The sequence below is a fragment of the Stegodyphus dumicola genome, chromosome 10, assembly GCF_044657685.1.
Source record: "Stegodyphus dumicola isolate Sdum_Otavi_A_Nest chromosome 10, ASM4465768v1".
Taxonomy (NCBI): Eukaryota; Metazoa; Arthropoda; class Arachnida; order Araneae; family Eresidae; genus Stegodyphus; species Stegodyphus dumicola.
The window spans coordinates 55662263-55681680 of NC_140777.1; the positions used below are offsets into that span (position 1 = coordinate 55662263).

Consider the following 19418-nt stretch of genomic DNA (forward strand, 5'->3'; position numbering starts at 1 on the left):
CAGTTGGCACTATTTTCTCATTCGATTTAATCATTTTGGGTATAAATACAACCGTGGCTTTTCTTTCGTTGTAGATTTCTTTGCTCCTGATAAAAAGTAACATGTTGCTGTTTGCCCTCGAAATCGATAGAGTATTGACTAAAATCTGCAACAAACACAAAATTTGTTTTGTGAATTTTATGTTTCACTTTGGCCTTTTTCTCTGCCGTTTTGATTATGCTACTTGGTTTTAAATTTTCAGCCATGGGGTTTTTAGGCGAATATATATATATATAAGAAATAACTAAATAGTCTCAAAATATTATTTATAAGTGTTAGAAGAACCCCCTTGTAATATATTTACAAGATGCTAATTGAGTTATAGAAACTAAGATGCCTTGGCAGTTACCTCCATCAAGGTCTCAAAGTAAACAGTCGACTGCGAAAACACATGACGATGAACACATGAAATTGTTTCACTATTGACAGACAATGAGAGTTCTGGCGGTGAACAGTAAAACAATCTCTAGTAATGATAAAATAATGATATCTCATGAAGGTGGCAAACGCTGCGAGGAGGACAGAAATGCTTAAAGTACAAATTCGCCCGTTATATGTAAACTGCAGCTAAAAATATCCATTGTGAATTGAAATATCTCAGTAGGAGCAAAACCAGTTTAGAAGTTGTTTAAAACTTCATTTCATTTAATGAATACCGCTGACTATCCAATATGGAACACTGTGAAGGAATTATCCAACAGAAGTGAAATTTGCATTACCCATAGATCTCGATAGGACGTGAAAATTATGCGGATAATTAGTAATGAAAACCAGAAACTCTGTAAAACAGCGAAAAGCAAGATATTTTAAATACTAGAGTTACGTATGTCCTCGCTGATTTAATTGCTAGCGTTGATGGGAAACTACAATATGTCTCATCGACGAAAACGATAAATTTTCCAGCAAGTTTGTGAGTCTGGCGGGAAACAAATTGGGAAATATCTTACATATTATAGACTAATTATCTTATGTGTTATATGATTGTGGAAATTGGTTCACTTTCTACATTATTTCAAGCCGCAGTAATGCGAATATGGAAACTGTGGTTGCAAGATGGACATACGGACCGACTTGAACTATTGTATCAGCTTGGCTACTCCACAAGACAAGTCAAAATGAAACATGGAGTCAGCCATTTCGCCTGGGATCGTATAAGGATCGAATGTCTAGTACGGTCCGTTGTCAGACAAACAAAGCTAAGATCGAAACTACTCACTTTTGCACTGAAAATCAACACATTATTATTTTGATTCAATGAACATACTTTGATTTATTTAACGTTGGGAAAACGCCGAGTGTTTCAACCGTGCGCCGAGTTGGGAAAACGCCGTGCCAAAAAATTTGACTGTCTCTTAATTTCTCGATTTTTGAATTCTAACAGGTCATTCAAATCATATCATGATCAGATGTAATGGAATTGTAAGGTTGCTTAAAAGGATAGATGATTACAAATATGTTAGGAATCATGCAACTTTGTAAGCCAATATTCGACAAGCAATTCAAGAGTTGGAACTGATATTATAATAATTTCTTGGATAGAACAAATCATGTCCGAGGCCAGCCAACATTGGCTGCTATTTGCTAGATATTAAATATATTTTCATAAATTGCATTTAACGTTCAGAACAACAAAAAATACTGTTGAAAAAAGTGTTTTTCTGTATTTACATTATATCACTAATAATAAATTAATGTTATAATTTAAATACTGACACTTTATTATCGCCGTAGCGTTTTTCAAATACTTACGCATCACTATTGGTGTTACTATTGCCGTGATTTAAAGATTTCTTTAAGATAGAGTTTGTGATAGGCTTCTGAACTTGAGATTTTTTCTCCAGACCAGATAATAAGCTTGCGCGAGTGACCGCTTCGGATATTTTCTGTTTGCGGATAAAACCTGCTTCTATAGTCTTAGGAACGTGACTTGTAAACAAAGCACTTTAATTGCATTATCTCAGGACGTGCGCTTCATATTTTCTTGAAGTTCCATTGTTGTCAGTGTTTTATGTCGAATACTTTATATGGAATTTTAAGATACACTATTTGCTATTATACCTCTCCCTTAAATATTCTTACCGATATTCCTTCGAGTTAAGATTTCCTAAAATGTAATGTGATGTAAATGTACTATTTCTTTATAAACTCCTCCATCAAAGCATCCCTACCCTTAGGCAGATACGATCTGTGTTCTTTATCATAAACAATTAGTCAGCCTAGTCTAACTTAATCTAACCCAACGCGCCCCAGGCAGAATCGGAACATTCACAGCGCATGGAAAGAAGAATGGGCCAATCATTCTAAGACAGTGCTAAGTGATTTTATACCGGTCTGTAACATGCGATGTTATAACCATGTTAAGAGCACGACTCTGTCTACTAAATACTAGTACTTTCCGTACATTTTTGAAACAGTTTAACACAAAAGTACGTGCTATGTACTTTACAAATACAACCATTGCTATCAATCGAAAAGCAATTAAATTATAATAACATTACATGCAAGTAAAACATTGTGTATTAATTACGTCCTTAAATAGCACTGTAAGAAAGTATTGAACTTTGTTCGTTCTATATTACGTTAGTAAATAGCAGAAAGGAAGATGAAGATATTCTTTGGCGAAAGAACAATGTTATTTGAAGATAGATTACATGTTCTTTGATACCATAGTATTGATATTTTTTAGGATACTCTGATGTGTGTTTATAAACATATGTGTTATTCACGTTAGAGCTAGTGAATTAATCCATGATTCCATGATGAGTCCATGATTCCTTTTTACAATGTAGCATACGCTAGGCATACGTGTAAGATGATGCCACTTCTTAAGCCCTGATGAAAAATTCATATTTAGTTTTCCAGGAACGTTTTAGCAATGTTTGAAAAATAACAGTAGTACTGGTATTTGACTTGTTATTGCTCTTACAAAATTCTAATAGTATACGTATGTGATTCAGAATATTCAGTTAGAATGTTTTGGAGAATGATAGAATGTTTTTACGTTCCTCTAGAATGTTTTCCTAGAATATCCATGCAAGTTACATGGAAGTATTGCAAATAATAGGGGAACCGGAAAGTAATGCCGTTTCTGCGCATGTCGACAATAACATGCTAAGGGCAGAAGTGGAAGTAAATCCATGTCAAACACTCTTAACCAACCTTCTTCGACCATCCAAATTTAAAGTAGAATGGAAAAATAAGCAAAGCAGGTGTTTGAGTACCCCATAATCTGTCCGAAGTGAACAAAGCCAACCGATCCATCACATGCAACGTATTGCTTCAACGGCACCATATAGAGCCGCTTTTCGATCACTTGATTACTGGAGACGAAAAATGGGTCCTATGTGATAATCCAAAGCGCAAAAGGCAGTTTTAATAAGGGTTACAAAGGGTTTGCATCCAAAAATGTGCTTCTGTGTGTTTGGTGGAGTATTCGCGGAATTGTTCATTTTGAATTGCCGAAACCTGGACAAACTGTTAATGCAGATCTTTATTGTGAACAGTTGGATCGAGTGAATCAATCTTTAATCGAAAAATATCCGTCGATTGTCAATAGAAAAGGCATCATTCTGCAACACGACAATGCAAGACCGCACTGTGTAAGACGGACACTGGAAAAAATGAATGAATTGAGATGGGAGGTGCTGCATCACCCACTATACTCGCCCGATATCGTACACTTGGATTTCCATTTATTCCGATCCCTACAAGATTTTCTTAGTGCCAAAAGATTTGAAAATTTGAATGATGTCCATAATGCCATCTTGAGATATTTTACTCAAAACCCAATTGATTTATATCGGTCCGGGAATTGAAAATCTGCATACTAGATGGCAAAATGTTGTTAATAACGAGAGTGATTACATTATTGATTAAAAATAAAACCGTGTTAAAAATTTATTCGTGTGAATTTAATATAAGAAAGCGACATTACTTTCCGGTTCCCCTATTACAAATATTTGGAGTGCTGTAGTTCGTTTTAAAATTAAAATTGCTATAGCTCTCTCTAAGCTTAGAATCTATACAGCTACTGAAACTTATTTAATCTGTTTCTGCGGTGAAATTAGTGAAACCGTAGAAACACAGAAAAATTTCAACATAAGACGTAACGTGTTACACGGAATTTATCCTAAATTTCATTTTTGATTTATTTTTTACTTATTTTTTCACTAAACTGCACAAATCGTATTTTCCTCACACTACCTTGCATAAGACTGCATTGGATGCTAAAATTATTTAATAAAACTACATAATTTGATCTTACAGATAAGAAGATTTAATGTTACCGAAGTAACAGTTTAAATGCAAAACTACATAAAAAACTGAAATCATAAAAGATTTAAAGAATACATTTATGTTTATGTGAACATTCTTTGAAACCTAAATGAAAGCAAATATAGCTATATTTCATTAAGGCAATGTAAGCTTTCTTTAAATCTTTAGATTTAAATTACTATAATAGAAGAATATTAAAATAACATATGCTGTACTCATTTGTATAGTATTACTATGTAAATTGTTGCACATTTATTCATATAATTTTATTCATTGCAATTAAAAGGATAAAGTGCATAGCAATTAGTTTAAGTGCGCAAGATCTGTGAGCACAGTTTTAATTACCACTTATTTTTTTAAAGTAAATCTTCCCTGAAATTCTGTTGTTTCATCTACCCTGCCAGAATACGTAAATGAAGAGGCTTCAAACTGTCAGGAAGATTCCAAGTTTAGTAGACAGGTTGGCAATATTCGCATGCCGGGGTAAAATATCTCTGTAATGTCAGGCTTCAGTGCTATTTTTATAAGCTGGTGTGAGTCTTTGATTTCAATTAAGTTAGTTGTTGTGACTTAACTCTCTTGTTTAACGGTAAGCGAATATTGTAAGAAAGCAATTTTTTATCAAGAAACTTTACGATTTGAAAGCGAAGAGTGGGAATATGGTTCGAAATAAAGCAGAGTTTCAGCGTCCGAGACTGTTGCCACTCAGAAAAATGAGGGCGAAAATTAGCGTTTTCAGAGTTTTTGATTAATATCTGGGCTAATTAAAGTCGTACGAAGACGTGAATGGTCGAAATGGCTTCCCACGAATTTTTGGAATCCGGAGGAGAAACCCCTCTCGAAGCTCAACTCTTCCCCGTTTCGGTGGAAATAATTGCATAAACAAACAGACAGACGCGCAAGAGAATTTAATAGTATAGATATTCATAAAAACGAAACTCAAAAGAGATTCTATTCAATAAGATGGCAGCACAATTTACGCGCATTTTAATATTTGGTACAAAATATTCTGCTTCAGCGTATTAAATATGATACGCCTACTGCTGGCCATCAGTGACACATTTGGTATGGTGATCTCCTTCTGTATCACATCTGATATGGTAGGCTCATGGAGGGAAATTGAAGCGTATCATATATGATATGTTGACAGCAAAGAGCTTGCAGGTGACAGTACGCCTTTGTCAAATTCGGCCACTATTTTAAAGGAAAATGCCCGTTTCTTTTTCAAAATACCGTATTTATGCGAATCTAATGCGCTATCGAATCTAATGCGCATCCCCATTTTAAAACTTTAAATAATAAAAAAATTGTTTGTCGGCGAATGTAATGCGCATCAATGATATGAGGAATTTATTGAATCTTATTTTATACAACAATGGATTTGTATATAAACTATCAATTAATGGTATGATAATTTTATATTTAGATACCATATTTTATACAACATTGGATTTATACATAAAGTAGCAGAAAAGAGAATTAACCTAATAGTGGGCTATTGTCATGTGAAACAATCATTGTTAATTAGCACAACCGTATATACGGTACCTATCGTAAAATATGAACATGAAGTAAATCGTAACATTTCTATCTAGCTAACAGTTTCTACAATCACTGATTAATAGCAAACGTCTTTATTCACTAATATTTTCATCACTGGAATCCTCGCAGCTCTCTTCGTCAGAAGCAGATTCATTTCTTCTTTCCTCATCATCGTCATCCTCGGCGTTCCAGAGCACGTCATCGTCACTGCCATTTAATGAATTTGAAATGCAGCATTTCTTGAAAGATTTCACAATCATTGGTGCTTCGATGCTTTTCCAGGCAGCAGAAACCCAGTGTGCAACAATGTGCGGTGCAGCACGCTTAATTTTTCCTGTAGGCGTCAATACACGGTTTGGCTCACAAAACCATTTTTCGTACTCCGCCTGAACGTACCCCTTAAAAGGTTTATTTATACTAACGTCCAGGGGTTGTAACACAGACGTCATCCCTCCAGGAATGATAACAAGATCACTGCCTAGGCTGTGCATCTTCTTTTTTACGTCGTCGGTGAGATGACCACGAAATGCGTCCAGACAAAGCATTGATGGTGGATTAGAGAGCCCACTGGGACGGCGTTTCCATACATTTCGGAGCCAATCAAGCATTAATGATTCCGTCATCCACCCCTTCTCTTGGTTTCGAATCAGGACATCATCTGGGAACAGCTTTTCATTCTTAGGGGTTTTAGGGCATGTTTGCCGTTTGAAGATTAAGAAAGGGGGAAGTTTGCACCCGTCTGCTGTTATTGCCAGCATCACTGTTACGCGTTGTTTTCACATCCCGAAGTTTTGATAACTTCCTTAGTCCCCTTCTCCGTAATGGTGTAGTTACGAGGCATAGCAAACCAAATTGGCGTCTCGTCAGCGTTGCCAATTTGCCCCATAGAAAAATTCTTTTCCTTCCGAAGTATGATGACATACCGCTGAAATGTTAGTAGTTTTCCCTCAAAATCTGCAGGAAGCTTTTGGCATATTGTTGTACGGCGTCTTAGAGATAAACCCAACCACTTCATAAACCGATCCACCCATCCTCCGCTAGCCTTAAACTCTTGTTTCGGTATTCCAAGAACTTCAGCCTCCTCTTTTGCTTTATTTTTTATGGTGTCACTAGTCACAGGTTGTCCATTCTTCCTCCTTTCACGTACAAATTCCAAAACTTTTTCTTCAATTTTAGGGTGTCTTCCTTTGCGAGGGCCAGCGAATTTCTTTCTGCTAGCTTTAGTGGCAAACAGTGCCAATTTCTGTTGCCGCCACAAGCGAACATTGCTCTCAGCTACGTTGAACTCTCTCCCTGCCTTTCTATTGCCATTTTTTTCAGCATAAAGAATTACTTTACATTTGAAAGTAGCGTCATGTGACATTCTTCTCTGTTTGCCCTCCATTTCGTGACTACGTACTCTGCAGTTTGTATCCTCTATGCAATAATGTGTCAACGATAAATGTAACGGTAAATGTAGTCGAGAAATTTGGTTGACGTCATCGGCGAACTTTGCACTCGAATCTAATGCGCCATCGAATCTAATGCGCACCCCAATTTTGAATACTACATTTGGCCAAAAACGATGCGCATTAGATTCGCGTAAATACTATGTAGAAGGTCTAGTAGATTCGCATCCGCGTTCTCCTACCAAGAAAGCAGTCAAGTGGAATTTCGATTCGCTATATATTTTACGTGCGTTCTTGACGCAAAGACTTACACATCCCAGTTTACTCTTCTGAACAACAATTTGCGTTTCTGCCTTACGCTTCCGAACCCGGGACCAAAGATGTGGAATCCAGCAACGCTAAGCACTGTATTGATCAGAGTGCGAGTTAAATTAGTAATTGTGGAATAATTTGTTCAGGTTTAAAGATAAACTTACTTAATAACTTAGTAACGAAAGGTAGAGCGTCAAACTCCGTACTACAACATCATTTGTAACGTTCCCAACACGTTGTATGAAAGTTCTCATAATGTTCTGAATCACGTTTTGAAACATATCAATGCTGAACGTTGAAATGTAAGGCTTAATAATAAAATTGTAACATGTAAAGCTTTAGCACATAGTGTGTAATATATTTTACAGCACATGCTGGAAACGCTTCGATAAGTACCAGAGTTGTATGTCGAAATATATGTACTAAGAAACGAGGTTGTAACATACAACCGTTAACACGTCATATAGAATGTTATATATATATTACAGTGAAAGACCGAAATTAGAGAATGTCGACTTTCACCGGAGAATATCAACATTCACCAAATGCGTCGGTGAAAGATCGAATATTGCACTACATTCTTGTATATTCGGACCCTCACCGGTGTATGTCGACAATCACTGATATGCTCTGGTGAAAGTCGAAAAGAGAGGTTATAAAGTGCCATAATAGTTTAAGTTGTTGAAATAAATAAGATTTGAATCACATAATTTAGTAAGTTTTTTATTACTGTTATTTTATTTTCTCATTTAGAATGTACTGTATAATTAAGTAAGTTATTAACTTCTATTATTTTCCTTTCTCATTTTGAATGTATTGTGTGTTTTAGGTTCTCATGTTCTTAAGTTCCTATTTCAAGTTTCAAGTGCGTTTATTCGCGACTGAATTACGGAGAAGAAAATATAATATTTTTATATGTTCAACATTCACCATTAGTACATGGTGAATGTCGACATTCACCGGTGTAAGTCAGAAATAAGAGTATTTGGAAAATATTTCGGACATACAACAAGCGACTATGTGAATGTTGACATTCACCAGTGAAAGTCGACATTCTCCAGATTTCGGTATTTCACCGTACCATATACACATAATACCGTGATATAACGAACGACAAACTCTCTGAACATGTTCTGAACATTCCGGTGCTGCTTGGGTTCATCCATTCTTCCATATTTTTTAATTTTTCATTTACGTTTACATTATTCAAAATTTACTGTCAGTTTAATAACAATGCACGTAAAATTACATTTTCTTCAATAACAGATTAATTAGCAAGAAGATAATCTTATTAATTAAAAGATTCTTTTAATTAAATTAAAGGAAAGGTTACATAAAAAAAATAATTTTTAAAGCTCACTCATGTCTAAGATCACGATTACATGTATCGAAGTTTGGGAGGGGAAAGAAATAGTGAAAAATGTGAAAAATGGAAAGTGGGAAGGAAAAAAAAATTATACCTGAACAAATACTTTTTAAACCCATTCTCTGAGTTAATTATCCGTAATTTTTATTAGGAATAAAAAAACTGACTTTTGCCTTTTCATTCTTCAGCGTAGGAATCTTACAGTTTTATTTTTTTAATCAATTATAACTTCAACACAAGGACAAATAACTCGCCAAATTTGAACAAGCATTTTGTTGAAGGAAATCGAATTAAAAAAGCTTTTTTTTTCTGTTCCTGGTCTTAAAGATTCTTCCATAACTAACTAAATTTCATCATTCACTATCAGTTGCAAATAAATTCCGGAAATTGAAAAAAAAGTATTTTCGTTAATTAGGCGAGGAAGAATAATTACGAAGATTATTTTTTCTTCTTATATTTACAAAAATAGTAAATCAATAACTGCTCATCGAAACAAAAAATTCATATTGTCTTTTGGAAATCTTCTAAAGCTAAAAGTTCGCAAAATTTCTAGAGTTTTCTCTAAAGGGCTTATACAATTCACCCTAAAAATAATTAAGTTAAAATGGCTGCATATTTTTATGTACTTGGTAGTTCCTAGATATAGATTTTTCCTAGATATGACGTCACGTCTTTTTAGAAATACCAGACAGCTTTCTGCCATTGTATTCTGTAATAAATGTTCTAGACATGTTTGCTACTTTTTCCTACGTAATTTGCTCTAAAATGTTTAGCTCTATAATTGAGAATGAAGTGGTAACTTATGTTTAACTGCGAACTGCTAACAACTCAATAATTGTCAGGTTTAGATTTTGAACCAATTTCATCTGAAGCTTTGTAAAAGCCATTAAATATTCGGGACCAGAAAATTTCAAAATCAATTGTCATCGCATTGGAATTCAAACCTTATATCTTGCAGTTACTAACGGGAAATTCTAACCACTTATGTCACGATAATGCGCATGGGGTAATGCGATAAATTTTTACATTTTTGCCATTTCAAAATGAGCCGGACAGAAGCATAAATCTTGTTTAACCAAATCCAGGTGGTGATGAGCTATTAACTACCACATTTTAGTTTGTGCGCCATTGATGAATACGATAGATAATTTAAAGCAAAAGACTTAGAAACTGGGCTTATGACCTCACCAATATCTTAACCATGAATCTTCATACTGCTAGCTGAAACTATTAAACATTTACGCCACGATAGCCAGCACGCAGAAAGGCAGAAATCACTTATAGTTCAGCATTTCTCACTCCTCTTGCAAACTCGAACGGAGCACTATTCTATAGGGATCATCCTTCTTTCTCAATAAATATATACTTGTAGGCGTTGCTTACTTTCTTGCTACCTGAATCATTTCATGAGACGCTTCAAAATGAAGACTAAAATTGTGCCTAAGCAGCTAAGGCAGAAGAAAATACTAGCTCGGTATCACATGGTACACATGGATAAAATTGCCGAGATGCTTAAAGAGAATTGCGTCTTTTACACTATAAGGAATTATCTATCAAGATACCTATACCATGCATGCAGTCTTCTTTACTGATAAAAGCTAATTGAAAGAAGCTTGATAGCTTTTAATAAAACATTTCTCCACGCAAGTGAAATTAGTCACGAATAGGACTTACAACCTATGAAATGAAGAAGAGATTGCAAACTTTAAAGGAAAGAAAATTTAAATTGCTAAGGCTTTGGAAACTGTAATCATTGCCACGTTTAAAAAACAGTTTTATTTTACACTAATATTTTAGCTAACTGTCTTAACTTCCTCTCTTTCTGCTTCCGAACAAAGAAGGAAAAAAAATGAAACTAAAAAATAAAAAAAAATATATAAAAATATGAAAGCTTTCAGATTTAACATTAGCTCAAAGAGGCTTTTTTTAACATTTTGTGCGTTATCTTTATTTATTAAATATCATGTTCTTCGCCCATAAACCATAAAATTCAATTCAACAGCAATATTGCAATATAAAAGCATATCTATAGAATTTACGATACACAGTCTCTCGTGCTGAAGATATTTCTTTTCCGTACAATATTGCCATTCCTCGCTTTGAAATCGTTGATTTTGTTAATCAAAAATTCTTTAATACCTGACAAAATATGAAAGAGGTAATAAAAAAATTCCAAATTCCAAATTAGGGCATCCAGATGCCCATATTTGGTGGAGAATTACGTTATTCAAAATTTGATAGCTCTAGGTACCCTTTTTTAACAAAATGCGACAAACATACATACATTTATGCAGACTCTTCATTATTTAATTTCTTTAAATATAATACAGGAGTATAATATTTGGTGGCAACCGTTTGAAAAGTGAATCAACGCAAAATGCCGAAACGAAATTAATAGCCCTTCTGGGTTAACGCCGTTTGGGCTAAAACACTATCTTGAATCATTGCATGCAAAATGCATATATGCAGGTATAATGAATAGTAAATAATTACTAAATTATGAATTTTACATACATGGAAAAGAGCGATATTTAAATGTGTTTGGATCAACCATCTAGTATCCTGTTAAACTTAGAAACGCTAAGTTAAAGAGCGATATTTAAATGCGTTTGGATCAAACATCTAACATCGTGAAGTTTAAATTCAGAACTGACTTCATTTCAATTAATGCACTGAAACTTTTATTCAAAATGACTGAATTCTAAATTACAACTCACAGAAATTCTGTCTGAACTTTTATGAGTTGGAAAAAGGATCATGTTAAACTAATTTTTGGTCATTGAAAGTTTCATCTTTGTTTGCAAAAAATCTAATTCCCCCCTCACCCCCGAAAAAAAATCTGGCTATAATGAAAATGATGCCGTTTTTACCTTAGCCGCGTGATTTTGATAAATGTGAGTAACCATAGATTTTGAAAATTTATGGTTACTTCCTTTATAGAAATTGAATTTCGCGATACGTCATGTCTAAAAAGATATAAACATGAAACCCAAATTTTACATTCGCGAAAGTGTCGCAGAACAAATTTTATAATAGAAATGCATGAAATATTTAATGCTATTACTTGCAGTTTGAACATTTAATTCTGAACTATTACCATTAATTAAAATTTTTTCTAATTACATCTGACTTCAAATTATTATCCTTTAATCACGTAATTGATATTTAATTTGAATTTTTAAGATTTTATATAATAAATATTATTACAGTAAATTTACATGGAAACTTATTACGGAAACGAAAATGAAATCCTTAATATGAATAATAATTAAAATATGTGCTAATTAAAAGCATATATTGAGCTTATATTAGGGTATAAAGCTTATATTAGACGTGTTGTGGTATAGTGTTTAAGGGAACAGAATGCAATACCGAAGGGGCGGGTTTTGAATCCCGCAGAAGGCATGGTTGTAACTGTCATAAGAGGTAACGGTACCGCCTATTAGATGCTTTCACAAGAAAATGGCCATCAGTTTGGGCTTTAGGAGTAGCCAAAAAAGAGACAAAAAGTGCCCGCCTTTCGGAAATATATATATTAGACGCGTTTATGAAAGAAAGGAAATTAAAAACTTTGCTGAACAGATTTTTGAAAATCAAGAACCATGTAAAACTGATGTCTTTCTCTGTCACTGGAAATAGTCAAAACCGCTTAGATATGAAATATTTAAGACCATAAGCCTGCAATGTTTTTTAACTTTTGATAATTGTTTTTTTATGTATTTCTAGCTCTGAATGCAAAAACGACCTTTATTCCTTACCATCAAGTCAGGAGTTTTCGCAAATCGCAAATTTCAAAATTGTTAACAAATCGAAAAATTGATAAAATATTACATTAAGCACACATATGTACCCCCACAACTGACGGGTCTGCTGTAGGAGGATTGATCTATTGACCCCTTCAGGTTCTTAAGGAAAATTGCTATAAATGAGCCTAATTTTCCATTTTATTGCATTATTCGCTTATTTATATTAATGTTTTAACCAAAGACAACTTAGAGTTGCTTTGTTCGAGGCTTAAAGAGGAGAACATGTTACATGATTTTCCTCGTTCAGCTACAGAGTAAAGACATTTTTTTCCATGTACAATTTCAGAAGAACGAAACTTTGTATTCTGCACTAATGCGTTATGGAGAATTTTGAATCAAATTAAACGCCCACCAGCGGCCGAGCGGTAAAGTCGCTGAACACTGGTAGTTCGAATCTCGCGAACGGGCTGGCTGCATGGGTGTTTTCATGGTTTTCCCCATGTGTAACGAGTTTACGAGCCAGTTTCCCTTAGAAAGTCCTCCACGAAGGCATCCCTCCCCTTAGGCAGATAGCCCTAGTGTGCTTTCCCATAATTAAATACACCATACATCACCGTAAATTTATGTATTTTTGCCGTAATAGAATAACCTAATCTAACCGAATCAAATTAAAATACCACATGAAATTACTGATTGGAGATTGTTCATAGATTAGTCCAGGCTGACATTAACAATGGGAATACGTATGCATCAATATCCTTCTAACAATCAATCCATTTAAAAGAACTTTACGAATATTCTGAATTCGTTCCCGATAAAATTAAATGCCACCATCATAATTGGATTATGCGTGACGGTCTCAAAATAATATGGATGTTCCTACGACAGAAGAAGGATATATAAAGTATCCTTGTTTTTTGTGCAAATGCTATAACAGAGACATAGAGAAATATTGGATAAAGAAAGATTGAAAAAAAGGGTTTCGATACAATTTGGAACCAAACATGTGCTCCGAAAAGTTTTCCTTCCACCTGCGCATAGCACGTTAGGCTTAGTGAAGCAATTTGTCAATGTTTTAAATATATCTGCGACAAATTTTCAGCTTTATCATCCACCAAACTAAAAGAGGGTGTTTTAACTGGTCCTGATACTAGAAAGCTTGTCAAAGATGGAAATTTTAAGAAACATATGGAACTTGCGGAAAAAGAAGCCTAAGTAGCATTAAGACGCAGGAATCAAGTTTCTGGGCAGTAAGAAAGATCCGAGCTTCAAGTAAATTTTGAGAAATTTATACAGAAGTAAAAAAAATAGGCTGTGCCATGAGCTAAAAGTTTTACATCCTAATTTCACATCTGGTCTGCTTTTCTGAAAATATGGGGGTTGTTAGCGAAACGATGGATGACAGATTTCATCAAAGCATGAAGCAAATAGAAAGAAGTAAAGTAATTACTTTGATGATGGCTGACTATTGTTGAATGTGACACCGACGTTAAACCCATCAAGAACTTCAAAGGAAAAGCGCAAAGTAGAGCCTGAGCGATCCACGGAAATTCCGACACATGAAATACATTAGTGTATTTTACGTCCACTAACTTACTATACGCTAAGATTAAATTCTAAAGAAAACCATTTTAAGCCTATTTTAAAATCTCATACTGTCGCAGTTTTTCTACTTTTTTACCGATTTTAAAAGTTGCAATTTTTATTAATTAAAAACCCTGATACGATAGTGTAAAAATGAGTGTCATTTTCGTATTCAGCGATAAAAAATACATAGAACTCAATCAAAGAATGTTAAAAGTTTTGCAGGCTTGATGAATCAAAAGCCAGAGAACATAAAAGAAACAAGGAAATCTTTAATAATGGCTAATTGTGCGTCGTTAACTAATGCATAACAAATTGTACTAAGAAAGGAAAAGTCTCTTGAATTTACTGGTGGATTCTTTTTCCTCTGCGTAAACATTTTTGATTTGATTATGAAAATCATTATGAGAACAGTAAAGAGTTCCTACATAACATTGTTAGAAGCAAAAGAGTAATCCAATTACTTTGATATAATTATAACAATAAGAAGGTAAACAGGAGATTCTTTTGTTTGTAAAGCTTAGCACGTATACTCACCTATGACCTATTCATCCGCATGTTTCCAGAGGAGTATTTGCAATACGTTTGTTTACGATAGTATCAAAACTAGATCAGAAATGAAAGGAGCATCAAATAGCTCGTCTTCAGCTGCCCGTGTGGAGTTTTAAAGGGCTTATTTACATTTCCCTCTGCATTTGAAAAGTATATTTATATTTCCTTCGTGAGAGTTTGTGATTCTCTAAAAAATCTTATTCAGCGTAGCATTTTATATGGTAATATAGGGAAAGTCTTTTATACGTTTCTCATTTATACATTCTTTTACGTTCGTAAGTCGTTTCATCTCTGCCCCGATTCATTCCTATTCATGTAGTAGTAAAATATTTCATCTACAGTATGAATAACTTCAGTTATAAGTAATATTTTCACTGACTTATTCTCCAATATTTGCAGTTGAAACAGCTTCTTCGAAAGTCATTTCATTTTTCCGGCAATGTTTTGAAGCTGTATATTGGAATAAAACAGAGAAAAAAAAGAAGATGAACAATATCTTAGACTAAATAGAGATTCTTATCCGAATCGTGATTGGAAGGAGGTTTACTTGGGAGATAGAATAAGCAATACATTCTTGTTGCCAGATAGGTTTACAGATGGGGCATATTTTATTCTTATAGCACGCTGCAAGCGTGTTGTTACTAGACTATTGTTTGCCTTTGTTTAGTGCTCTGAGTAAAATTCGTACACTGACATCACACAAATGAAATTTAAAACGGAAAGTTAAAAAGCGCACACATGTTAAAAAAATCTTCTAATGAAACTACTGAAATGCTCAATTCACATAATTATACATATAGTCATTGCAATTACTATATTAAATATTAAACAATTTCAATTTTTATGATTTCCAGAGGAAATATTTAGAATATCCTGAAACGTAGTAATATTTTCAGCAGTCTATAAAACAGAATGGTAAAATTCAACTTGTATAACTATAATTGTGCCAGAGTATTATACTATTAATAGAATATTAATATCCTTAGAATTTTACAGTGGAAATATATTTAAATTTCAATTACGTGTCCTTATATTCGTACGTGTTTCTTAAAGAGGTTATGGAGAGTTGTATATAAAGATCTTTAATTTAATTATTATTGCATTTACAATGAGTTGCAGGTTGCATTTACAATGAGTGATGCACAATTATCTCATTTTAACGTGAAATATTGACAACAATAGTCACAATGATATATCAACTGACATCTCAGATATAACCTAATAAAATCATGCGTTTTTGGAGACTGCAGAGAAAGAAATTCTTAGCTTACTATATTGTTCTCAGATCTCAATTCTGAAGAATGTAGATTTTCCAATCACTTAAATTTGAAATATACATTGATATGAAAGTCTTTTATTGATAGTCATAGTTTTATACTTTTCGAATAAGGGTGTAAATTGGGGATAGAAAATATCTTTAATTTGCTTAAATTCTGAGCCCTTAAAGTATTTCGAATGTCTAGAATGTTGCAAATAAAATTAAGAAGAAAGACAAGTTAATTACTAATAAGAATTCTTTTTTAAGAAAATTTGAAATCAGTGTCTTAAAAGAAACTAACGAACATAATTTTCAAAATTACCTAGATATGAATGATTTGGAACTTGGTGGTGGCGTAAAAGCTGCGTAGCGAAGAAACCTGGCAAGGTAGACATGGCCGCACTCAAACAAATTTAATTATTCAGAAAAGCAATTCGGGATTCACAATATTTGGTTCACATACAGACGGACATCTTTTGTGCGCTACATTTTTGTTATATCAGCATATATTCCTTGAATAAATGAGGTATCTGCAAGTGTCTGGTCAGGAAGAAAGCTTAAGAGAAAGTGTCTCAGCAATTCAGATGAAGAAGGGGGGGGGTCATCAGTTTAAGTCCGTATTAAAAACATTTTGGTTTACAATTTAGTGACTGGGTAAGAGATATCTGCATTAACCCATTAACCGCCAAAACTACAAGGAATGTTTCTTTTCTCATGAAAATAGTAACAAATATAAAATTAAGCATTTATAACATAAATTTACATTGAAAATAAAAAAATGCTTTTACCTGTGAAAAAAGCGAGTGTTGCGTTCGCGCAACGTCAGCGGAATAAGACTACGGATGTCTAGCGAGTACGATTGTACTCGTGTGATGTTTCTTTTGAGTGGAGCGCAAGATTACTTTTTAGCTGTATAACGTTTTATAAATCTACAAATCACATTACTTGTAATTAATTTAATATTAAAATATACATTGTATTTCTTTTACAAATACAGATTATTTCATTTGAAAGATTCAAGCATGAAAAGCTTCATTACAATCATGATGTAAAGCTACATTACATACTTTGCATATATAAACAGTCTGGCTATGGTACACTTTACAACAAAGTCTTGTTATCAACGGATTTTACAATAAAATGTCTACCATCTCCATTCAATGGTTTTTGAATGCTGAATTTACTAGGTCTTCCTGTTGCTGATCTATTTCTGACTAATTCTACACTCTCAATAGGAGTTTGCAAAAGGAATAATGCATTCTCGCGTCTGAAATCTAAAAGAGACTTTATATTTCCAATAGTAAAAAGTTGTGATATTTAGTAAGTTTAGATACGGTCTCACTCATATAATTTATCAGTATTGTCAATTTGACTATTGTCAAATGCAAGTTCTGCTTCATGTTCCTGTACTGCAAACGTGATATCAATACTCGTACAACCGGAACAGAAATGTCCTTATCAAAAGACCAATACATTTTTCTTGAGGTAAAGAATAATATACTGTAAGCAATAATATTCCAATAAATCTTCTCATATAGGCTTCAGATGCAATAAATTCTGGGCATTTTTTTCCGAGCATATATATTTGTCTGTTCAATGAGTAAATGAGAAGAGAGTAAATGTCTAAACCAAAAAGAAAATCGAAAATCTGTGCACTAGTTTTACCTTGTGTTTTGTCTTTTATAATTTTTCTTCTATCTCTTTCTTCATGTTTTTCCTGAGACATAACTAACATTTCCTTTTTTATCCACTTCAAGATTTCAGTCTTCTTCTTTTTAAACTTTTTAGTATGACTATAACTGCTTTTAGAAGGCTGAAACTTACTTCTTACGTGAATTTCAACTTCCCCAGAAGTATCATTTGCTAAAATATCATTATCATTATTTAAAACATTGCCATTCCTTTCTTCTTCGTCATTAGCCTCTGCAATTTCTGGGCGAACAACAACAATATCAGTTTCATTCTGGTCATTATTAACATTATCATCATCTGTTTCTTCATCAATAGATCTTTGAAGGGCTTCTTCTAATGTAAGATACCTCGTTCTAGGCACTTTTAAACAACCAGAACATCGAAAGGAATGAGTGAAAAAGGAGATTGACTACCCGTTTCCTGCTGACGTTGCGTCAACGCAACACCTGTTTTCCCTTCCTTCTCAACACAAATATAAACATCTGACTGATGTAATGTTCTGATAAACGGTGACCTTGACTAAAAATAGATCACTCATAAAGACAGCGATTCTTTCGTTAAATATTTTCAGCAAAAATACCCGGTCGAAAATGTTGCTTAAATTTTGCTTAAAGTATGAGATTAATTATTATTAAAAAATGATTGTTGAAAGCAAATATTTTTTTACAGAAATAATCTTCATAATATTCCCTACACAAAATCGTCTGCTGGTATAAAATATCTTAGGTAGTTATATTTATATACGTATTTATTTTGACCGTTGCGTAAACGCAACACCAGCGGCTAATGGGTTAAGCGTTACGTAGGATCGCATGATTAATTTGAATGACGAAGTTTAGACTTATAGCGCTATTTTTTAGATAGAGACAGTAAGCCACCAAATTAAATAAAAAATAAAAGGTGTTGTAGGCAATTAAATTAGAAGTTTGTTTTCATATTTTTTTTTATCTTACACATTCCCTCTTTCAAAAAGAAAACGACGTAGCGATAGAGAAATCTTTTTGAGTGTAAAAGCATTACAGCAGCAAAATATGATATAATGTTGAAAATACGAAACATAAATTTAATTTTTGAACAATTAAAAAATTATAAGTAGTAAAATTTTGAGTTCAATTATAATTTTAAGCACTATATTCTTTTAAAATAATTGCACATTTTTAGAATCCTATTAAGATTTGAATCCAGCCTCTAAAACGTTCATGTTTCTGGAACATTCACATCACAGTTCTGATACAGGGAAGGATTTCCAAAAATTTTTGCACACAATATTACAATTGTAAAAATTTTATACACCCATTAATTATTACGAATAATCATAAATCTTAAAATTTTACACTATACTAATTTTCACATTTATAAGTAATATTTTATCATTTGTAATAGCGTTATTGAAATTATGGATTTTACTTGTATTATTATATTTTACAATTTTAGAATTTTACACAAGCTGGAAAACCCCACAGCTTACAGCTTAAGGCTTTCTTTGCAGTTTCTTATAAAGGCCTCCATTCCTTGTTTAAAGGCAACTGGCCTTTTTGAACCACACTATACACTCCATTTACAAAAAAAAAGAAAACCACACTCCATCATATGAAAAAATAAAACTCCTATACAAAAAATTAAATAAAGTGGGAGCCTTCAAAGTTTATGAGGAGGATAAAAGG

General features: G+C 33.4%; 1 protein-coding gene across 2 annotated transcripts in view; it reads right to left on the reverse strand.

Annotated features, from left to right (window-relative positions):
• Window positions 1–19418, reverse strand: part of LOC118192360 (putative G protein-coupled receptor No18) — a 577637-nt gene that overhangs the window by 359934 nt on the left and 198285 nt on the right. The window lies entirely within an intron of this gene.